Source organism: Pseudophryne corroboree, chromosome 12 (genome assembly GCF_028390025.1).
Source record: "Pseudophryne corroboree isolate aPseCor3 chromosome 12, aPseCor3.hap2, whole genome shotgun sequence".
NCBI classification, from domain to species: domain Eukaryota; kingdom Metazoa; phylum Chordata; class Amphibia; order Anura; family Myobatrachidae; genus Pseudophryne; species Pseudophryne corroboree.
In genome coordinates, this window is record NC_086455.1 from 57669604 (window position 1) to 57679605 (window position 10002).

Sequence of the window (10002 nt, forward strand, 5' to 3'; positions counted from 1 at the left end):
CCATTAGGCATAGCCAGGGCCAGTGCTAGGGTTTTCAGCACCCCCCTGCAAACTATATATTTGTGCTCTACCTCCCATACTTTATAAAAAGACAGTGGTCTCACAAGCAAGGGCTGTGTTAGTACCCCAATTCAAATTGTACCACACAGTAGCACTATCTTATTCATAGTGCCCCTGATTCATATTACACCACATAGTAATGCGCCTTATTCACGTTACGTCACTCAGTAGTGCCCCAATTCATGTTACATCACTCAGTAGTGTCTTTAATTCACGATATGCTACACAGTGGTTCCTCTTATACATATTATGCCACACAGTAGTGGCTCTCATACACAATGCCCACAGTAGTACTCCTTACACATAATGCCCACAGTAGTGCCTATTATACACATAATACCCACAGTAGTGCCACTTATACAGAAAATGCCCATAGTAGTAGTGTATTGATTACACCTCCAGGGTGCCTTGATATAGGGGCATATCCAAAACACCATCCACACAAGGCAGGTTGCCAGATATCGCTCAGGGTAAAGAAAAAACAGTTGTTCTGACCCCTGGTATGGCGTACAAAAAAAACCCCCATTTATATAACATAATTTCAATCTATTACTATAAAGTGCCACATTTATTTGACAAAAACAGCAACATATTAAAACCAAGTAAACACAAAACAATGTGTAAGAAACTGAATGAAAGGAAAGCTGTACTTTTAAAAGTATCCCACTGTGTGTTTCTTTCTAAAGAAACATTAATGGAATAAGATGTGTGTATTGTTTGTTGTACCCAAAACCCCTTAATCACATGAAGATACATATTACTTAAAGAATTATATTTAAAGTATCAAATATAGAGGAAATATAGAGGAAACTTATCAAAGCTTGGAGACCGGTAAAAGCACCAAACATTAAGCTTCTAACTGTTATTTAACAAGTCGTGAGGCAGATGTATTAAGCCTGGAGAAGTGATAAAGCAGTGAAAAGTGATAAATGGAAGGTGTTAATGCACCAGCCAATTATTACAGGTTTGAAAAATGACAGGAGCCGGTAATTTACCTCTTCACTTTATCTCTCTCCTAGCTTTGATAAATCTCCCCCATAGTTTGTTAAAATACTGCACGGATTTGTAGCATTTGGGTGGGTGGGGGTGTAGAGAATGTGGAGATCTTTTGCCTATTTGTGCTTGGCCTCGTAATTTCTAATTACAGACTTGCTGTGGAGATGGAGTGGTGGTGCAAGGCCTGAGAAGAGCAGGGTTTGCACGGCCACTTCAGCTACAGTACGTAGAGTTACTATGTTTTTTGCAGGGTAAATACCATGTTTGCCTTTTTTGGGGATATATTCAGGATATAATGGAAAAGGAGTTGCAAGTGCTGTGGGTGTGAGGACGTGATAATCTGGTCATTATACATGGAGGTACAGCCATAATATTGTGGCAATTTTGATCATCAAGCCATCTCTATCTTCCACAAGAGTCCTGGAGAACTCATTGAGAGGACATGGGGGTCTATTTACTGAGCCTTGGATGGATATAAATTGGATGGAGATAAAGTACCAGTTTATCAGCTCCTAACAGGTTACAGATGTGTGTTTGAAAAATGACAGGAGCTGGTTGGCTGGTACTTTATCTCCATACACTGTATCTCCATCAAGGGCTTAGTAAATAGACCCCATGGTCTTCTGAACATTCAGATAGTGCAAAGGGCACTAGATCAGACCACAAATGCAACAAAAATGCAATCCATGGAGTAAAACGGGTACTGGCAGGTTTTCCAGTGAAAAAACAGTGTCTTTAATGGTATCAGACACTGTGTATAGCATACACAGGCTTGGGTCTGGTCACACAGGTGAATACAGAAAATAAATAAACTAACATAAAAGGTATTTGCAATTCCCGTGCTCAATAATCTTTCTGCTGCAACGGCCTGCAGCCACCATCTACCATGCTTTCCTGGCACTGACAATGTCCACAGTCCCTGGCACTACAAACTGCATCCTACTCACTGACCCCTAATAGGCATCAGTGTAATGCACAGTCGGTGTTTGGGAGTTTTAAACCGCTCTCCTGCTTCTGACTTCCTGCTGGCTCTGGGTGAGCTGGAAAACCCGAACTTCTTTTTTTCCACTTGGAGCTGTGCAATCCAGAAAGTCTGGAGTTCCACACTTCTGCTGCAGGTGCAGAATGTGCAGGTCTTATTTTCTTGGAGGAAGCTGATCCAACAGAAATGTGGGCAATTGTGGTGAGACATAAGCCCTCTCACCACAATGGGTATACACAAATAGTCAAACAGCATGCACACACACATACACAGAATCTTAAATCACACCTACATACAGTATATACAATCATCAAGATATATGTGTTCAACATTTTGCCTCTTGAAGATTCCACTTTATATTTAGGGAGCTTAAAATTGTTTTTTTTTTTTTTTCTCAAATTGAAAAATGAAATCAGCTTTGAGAAGCATTGAAGCTTAGCTTTTAGAGGGAGAATAAATATATATATATATATATATATATAATACAGCTTAGCTTGTAGAGGGAGAAAGTTACTTTTACATAAAAGCACAGACAACAAATGGGACATTTAAAAAAATATTTAAAATAAATACTGTTCCAAGTACATACTTTATGGAAATACAATCTCAAGGAATAGAAACTAATGAATGTGGAGATACTGGATGCAATAAAGGATTCCAATTGTTAAAACTAGAAAGGACTGAAAACTCATCATAAAAATACAGGAAATGTAGCAAAATACGTAAAAGAAAAGAAATCAGGTTAACAGAGGCTATAGCTGTATACAGGGGCGGATTGAAATGGAAAACCAGCCTGGGAAATTTATTGAAGCAGCTCTAATGGGGGTGGGGTCTGCTGTGGGGTGGAATCTGTTGAGGGGGCGGGATTCCTCCTTATAGGGTCTGATTCTGAGTTGGATGCAGTTCCGGCCTTCCTTGCATCTTTTGCTACTGTTGCGCCTGTGACTTTATGCTAATGATGCTACAATGCCCTTCCCTAGTGTACATCCATGCATTCAAATATGCAAGGACTGAGATGCCCTCTGTCATTATATACAGATGCTGCAATCATGCTTTGTACGTCTTTAGACACCTCCGTCATCCGCACCATTGTAACTTTCCCCAGCCCTATGCTAGGTGCAGATAATCTGTCTGACTATGGCCTCCAATGCGAGCAATTCAATGTCTATATATGCAACCACTTTCAGCAATAGGCCCATATTACATTATATCTGTAACCAGTACCACACAGGAATGCCCAACACATTTCTAATAAACGTCTTGGTGCATGAGTCTGACTCTGTACTGCAACTCTGTATGAACACCATCGCAGTGCAGGCATGCTCAGTGCAATGCCGACACAAGCGCCGATGAAAAACATTGCACAAAAAAAAAAAACACATTGACCCCCACAGGAAAAACACTCATTGTTCCCTACAAAAAACAATAAAACAAATTGGCCACCATAGGGAAAAATAAATAAATGTATAATTTAGTTTTTGGTATTACAATTTGTTTACATTTTCCACTGCTGTTTGAAAGGCCCAGTGGCACCAAGAAGTTTTATCATTCTTGTCTGTAAAATCTTTATATGTATTCATTTATTTATTAGCAGTTATGTAGCACTAGCATATTCCACTGCACTTTCTTTCAAAGTCAGGCAGGGGCAGATTGGTTACTGAAAATGGCCTTGAAAAAATTTGTAGAAGTGGCCTCACATGGGTAGCAGCAGAGGTATACTGTGTAACTGGTGGCAGCACCACCCCACACATGTCTATAAACAAAACAAGCCCCCCACATTCACATCAGCCCACCAGGAATCTTCCCTGTGCGCCCTTTGGCCAATCCGACCCAGGCTGTATAGACTTATTAGAAACTCATGGACTAACTACACATTTCTTATAATTGCCATAATGTATACACACGGGCATACGCAAAACAGCAAGTTTTATTATACGCCATTCTGTGACTAGTCACAGTTGGCATTCGCCCATAGAAAAGAATTGGCACATGCGTGCATTTGATGCACCATCCATCTTTTAATTGGTGGTTCCCAGCATATCTTCTTTCTTGTGAAGATTTTTAATTATATTTACAAAAAACATTTTGCTAATTATGTGGATGATAATTTGGAACACTTGGGCAATATTAATTTATTTTGGTTTGCATCCAAAGCTGTGATCAGGGGTCATGTTATTGCCTGTATTAGGAGTAAAAATAAGCAGTTACAATTCCGGTTCTGGGCCCTAAGTGATGCCCTTGCCATGACGTATTCGGCTCTATTGGCTGATGATACTGAGATTATCCATCAGGCCTTTGAGGAGGCCATCTGATGCCATTTGAAATGAATTGCGACTCAAAATATGGCACCGGTGCGGCTGCATTCTAATTATTCTGAGTAGACCAGGGTCAACCGTAATTGTCGATGGTACTCAATTTCTGCGCATGCATCGCAATTCTGCAATTGCATACACAATTTTGCGATTGCCACATTGGGCGTCTTTTACCTTTCTGTGCAGCTCTTCACATGCGATTTTTAGCAGAAGCGGGATTGAGAAAATTGCAATTTCTGTCATAATAGCGATTCAAGGTAAGGGCCTAATTCAGACCAGGCAGCTGCAGCGGCAGCAGTCACATTGCACGTGCGCACACAGTGAGATGCGAAGGGATTGACAGGCCGAGGTGGTCGTGGGGTTGGAGTGGGAGTGCTGGCGGCATTCGGACGCCTTTGGGGTGCGTGGTCCTGACAACGCATGTGTTTCCGGACCGTTTGCGGGGCAGGCCGTGGCAGCTGCTTTATGTCACATGCAGCCGCTGCGACCATAAGCATGGCAGGCAGCCACCTGCCTTTGCAGCTAGGCAGGAAGACACTCATCAGGTGCAAAAGCATTGCCGCTGTGCAATGCTTTCACACCTCTGCGGGGGGAGGGGGGAATAGGGCCTGGCATGGGGGGTGGACAGGCTCTGTGCTGGGCGTTCCCCCCGCATGTCAGGGATTGTGATCGTAGTTGTGCGTTTTTTTTCGCACATCTGCAATCAGCTCTGAATTAGGCCCTGAATTAGGCCCTATAGTATGTGCAGACAGGGCTCAACTTACGCTCAACTACAAAAGAAATAGGTGTTTTTTCAATGTGGAAACAGGTCCAGAAAACTTTTGGTAAATGTTCTTAAAACCCAATGAAAACTGACCCATATAGCTCACATTTGCTTGGCCAATAGTTCCAAATTGGTAGATTCAGGAGACATCTCTAATGCATTTTCTGGAATATTACAAAACCCTTTACGTGGCACCGTTAGATAAACCAAAATGAGATATGGAGTTTCTTAGGACCAATGGACTTCCACAGCTAGCTGACCCTTATAGGGATTCCTTGATGGCTACAGTGACTGAAGAGGAAATATCTATGGTTATTAGGAGCCTACATAATGAAAAAGTGCCAGGCCCAGATGGACTTTGTGCTAAATATGATAAAATGCTGTCTCCTCAATTATTACCCCACTTGCTTATTTTATACAAATCCATATTGGGAGGTAATGGGGCCCCTGTTGGTTTTAATGACCCAGAAAAATCAAACTTCCTAGTTCATGACCCGTCCCTAGTTCAGCCCTATCTCACTATTGAATCAGAACTTTCAAATCCTTACTAGATTTATAGCCCTCAGATTTCAGAGTAAACTTCTCAAATTACTATATCCTTCTCAGACAGGTTTTGTGAGGGGCTGCTCCTCTGTACACAATGTTTGTCATCTGATTGCAGCTATGACTCACACTCATATGACTGGTGCACATGGTAATGTAGTAGTAAGCTGTGACACAGACTGTGTACCGTGGTTCCACTTGCTACAGGTATTTAAGAATTAGGATTGATTTGCTGGCAGTCGGAATGCTGGTGGTCAGAATACCAACTGCTGCATCCTAATAGTTATAATCCTGACAAGGGAAGGTAAGTTTACTCCCCCCCCCCCCCCCCCCCCGGGCCACCTAACCCTAACCACCATCCCTTTTGTAGCCTAGACCTAACCCTACTCCCACAGACAAAACCTAACCCCCCCCCCCTTTCCCATGGCTTTCCTCTCCAACATGGCGGTGGATGAGCATCTGGGATCCTGGCCGTCGAGATCCCGGTGCCGGGCTGGAGACCCTGTTCAGGATGCAAGTGTTGGTATTCCAAATAGGGTCTGTATTCCGGCATCAGTATTCTGACTGCCAGGATACTAACTAGATCCCATATTTAAAATACAGGGATTTGGGGACTATTTTATTCAGGTCTGCTGGACCCTGTACCGTGACCCCTTAACAATTTCTTACAATAAATGGACTCAACACCCAGCATTTTCTCCTTTGCCATGGGACCAGATAGGTCTGCCCCCTATCCCCCCTTTCTCTTTACCTTCGCATTAGATCCCTTAATCAGGCATTTTATAAAAACCTCCAGTTGGCAGGGCATCACTATAGGCATCACTATAGGTGCTCTGAAAATAAAGATTTCTGTATTTACGGATGACTTATTGTTATATTTTCACAATCCTAGGGAAGCAATCCCAGAAGTTTTACGTATCCTAGATGGCTTTCATTCTATTTCTGGTTTTCAGAAAACATTTTGCTATCCCTAATGTACACTGAGTGAAAAATAACAGTACATATTATCAGATAATACAGAGATCTTGGTTGCAAACATCTGCAGATATAGGGCTAAGCCTCCAGGCTGAACAGCAAGGCGTCTCTGTGTCACTGGGGGTCCCTAGCAACTTGCCAATAAATATGTATTTCTGGTTTTCTTAATAATAAGTCTAAACCAGTAGCATTAGCAGTTATTGGAAAGGAACATGTGGGATGGGTGGATCGTTTTCCCTTTTAATGGACCAGATCCTCTCTAAAATACCTCAGTCTCTATTTCTCTCCTCATCCCCCCCAACTTTTTGATGCTAATATCCCTACTCTAATTAAGAAGCTAAGGCAAGATTTTCTTACATGGCAACACCTACTCCATAATTGTCTCCCAACAAAATGAACCCTAGTGTGAATGTGTGTGCATGTTCATGTGATAGGGAATATTGGGGCAGATGTATTAACCTGGAGAAGGCATAAGGAAGTGATAAACTAGTGATATGTGCAAGGTGATAAACACACCAGCCAATTAGCTCCTAACCGTTAATTTACATATTGGAACTGATTGGCTGGTGCATTTATCAACTTGCATATATCAGTGGTTTAACACTTCCTTATGCCTTCTCCAGGTTAATACATCTACCCCAAAGGGTCTGTTTACTAAGCCTTGGATGGAGATAAAATTGCTGAAGATAAAGTACCAGCCAATCGGCTCCTAACTGTCCTTTTTCAAACACAGCCTGTGGCATGGCAGTTAGGAGCTGATTGGCTGGTACTTTATTTCCAGTGACTTTACCTCCATCCACGGCTTAGTAAATAGACCCCATAAGCTTCACTGGGGCAGGTTCTGATGTGAATGGCCAAATATTCTCTGTAAAGCGCTGCGGAATATGTGTGCGCTATATAAATAACTGGTAATAAATAAATAAATAATAATAATAATAGTCCCCATACCAGCTCTGTGATAATTTATTGGTTTGACTCACTTTGGATGTCTGGCGACCACTTTGATCACAACAGAGGCTAACACAATCCAAGTCTCTTTTCCTTCCATCTTTTCCTTACAGCTTACACTTGAACGCATTTTGAACTGTTACATCATTCTGACCTAACTCCTAAATTATGTTATATTATTGGGGTTTCCTCTCATACTGTTGTAAGTGTATGACACCCGAAGCCAATCTTAAACACTATGGGGGTTATTCAGAGTTGTCACCAAACCAAAAAAGTTAGCAATATGGCAAAACCATCTTGCACTGCAGGTGGGGCAGATGTAAAATGTGCAGAGATTTAGATTTGGGTGGTGTGAGTTTAAACAGAAATCCAAATTGCAGTGTAAACATAAAGCTGTCTAACATTCATGAACTACATGCAAAGCAGCCAGTATTTACCCTGCACACAGGGGCATATCTAGAGAGGAGAGGACCCGTGTGCAGTCTCTGGGGTGTGGGCTCCCTCCACTCCTGTCCCGTAGCCGGCAGCAGTGCTGTTAGCGCTCTGTCTGAGCACTAGAGACCCTGGCACAGTGCCAGAGTTTACAGCACATGCGCAAGTCTCCGAAAAAATGGCGCGGTGGCTGAGGAGGGGGCCCACGCCCTGGAGACTGCACATGGGTCCCCTCCTCTCTAGATACGCCCCTGTGTGCAGGGTAAATACTGGCTGCTTTGCATGTAGCTTTGCATGTAGCTCATGAGGTCACATATATAAAATGCATTCTATAAAATTAGAAGTAGCAGCTGATTGGTTGCCATGGGCAACTTCTCCACAGGCGCACTTCTCCACACTTTTCACTGCTTCATGAATAGACTTTTCAAATAATATTAAGGCAACATAAAGAAAACCCTAATTAGAGAACATCAATAGTGGACTGTTGCTAATATGGGAGAAATAAGTTCAGCAGAGTTAATTGATACAAAAAAATACTCTTCTTTATTAAACAACATATCTATGTCATGTACCGGTCCCCAGATATTGTAGGAACGTGACACTAATTGCCACATTTATTAAACTGCTATAGATCCTGGCAAACATAGAGGGATTGCTCACACATATTCAGAGAAAACACACATACCCACTTAAGACACTTTTAGTAATACATTTTTGTTTTAGTTTTCTACTATTAGTTTCTGGTATCATGCATTAACCCATGAGACATACTGTAGGGCTGCTACCTTTTGCCATTTTTAAAGCACAGACCCATTGTCCTATTTTAAGTGTTTGTTGAGTTTATTCATGTAGGTAAGTGTGAATGAGCTCTCAATGGCATTTCTGTGAAAAACTGTGGGTGACATGGGGTCTTCGTTCTGTAAATAAACCATTTTGCTTAAAGCATGAGTGTGTACAGTTTCAGATGTTTTTCCAATAAATGTTAAAGTCAATAATTCACAAGTGTAAAATGATGGAGCCTGTCCTTTCAGATTGCAAATAAGGTCTTGAATGGGGTGTACTGTAGTCTATACATATAGTGGGGATGCGTTTGGCATCCTGGCAGTCGGAATGATGGTGGTCAAGTGACTGATGCCGGAATCCCGACACTGATCAGGACACCGGTGCTGGAACACCGACCACTGGGATCCTGAAGGAAAGTATCTAGGTGGGTATTAGGGTTAGGGCCCGGGGTGGTAGGCTTAAGGTTAGGCATTAGAGCAGTGATTTTCAACCTTTTTTTACTCGCGGCACACCGAGCAATATTTTAAAATTGCCAAGGCACACCATCAGTTCACCCACAGGAAAAAAATAAAAAAATAAAAACACACATTGGCCCTCACAGTAAAAAAAATAAAAAAAATCCACACATACATTGGCCTACACAGAAAATACAATCGCATTGCTCCCGACATAAATCATGTTGCTCCCTACATACATCCTATTGCTTCCCACATTAATTATTCACATTGTTCCCCCCCATAAATACTAATGCTCCCCACAGAAGAAATAACATAACAAATATTAGCCCCTACCGGTCAGCTGTCCTCCTCCCTTTCCCTCAGTGGCGGGGGTTATTCATAGTGGAGTGCTGCAAATACTGAGCAGCGAGCGGTCGGGCAGGTGTGGATGTGGGCTGGCAAGGAAACTTGTGGATGCAGGAGGGAACTGAAAGTTGTGTATGCAGGCGGGTGGGCTGGCTGAGTGATGAGACGCGGTGGCCGTGACCTGTGATATCACACCGCCGCGTCACCAAGGCATAGGTCATGGCCGGAGCATGACTGAACCGCTAAGAAGAGCCTGGGCCAACAGTTCATTCTGAAGGTGCAGGAAGCTGCTCTGGCTCCGCGGCACACCTTGCAACTGGTCGCGGCACACTAGTGTGCCACGGCACACTGGTTGAAAAAGACTGCATTAGAGGGTTAGAGTTAGGTACTAGTGGGTGGTTAGCC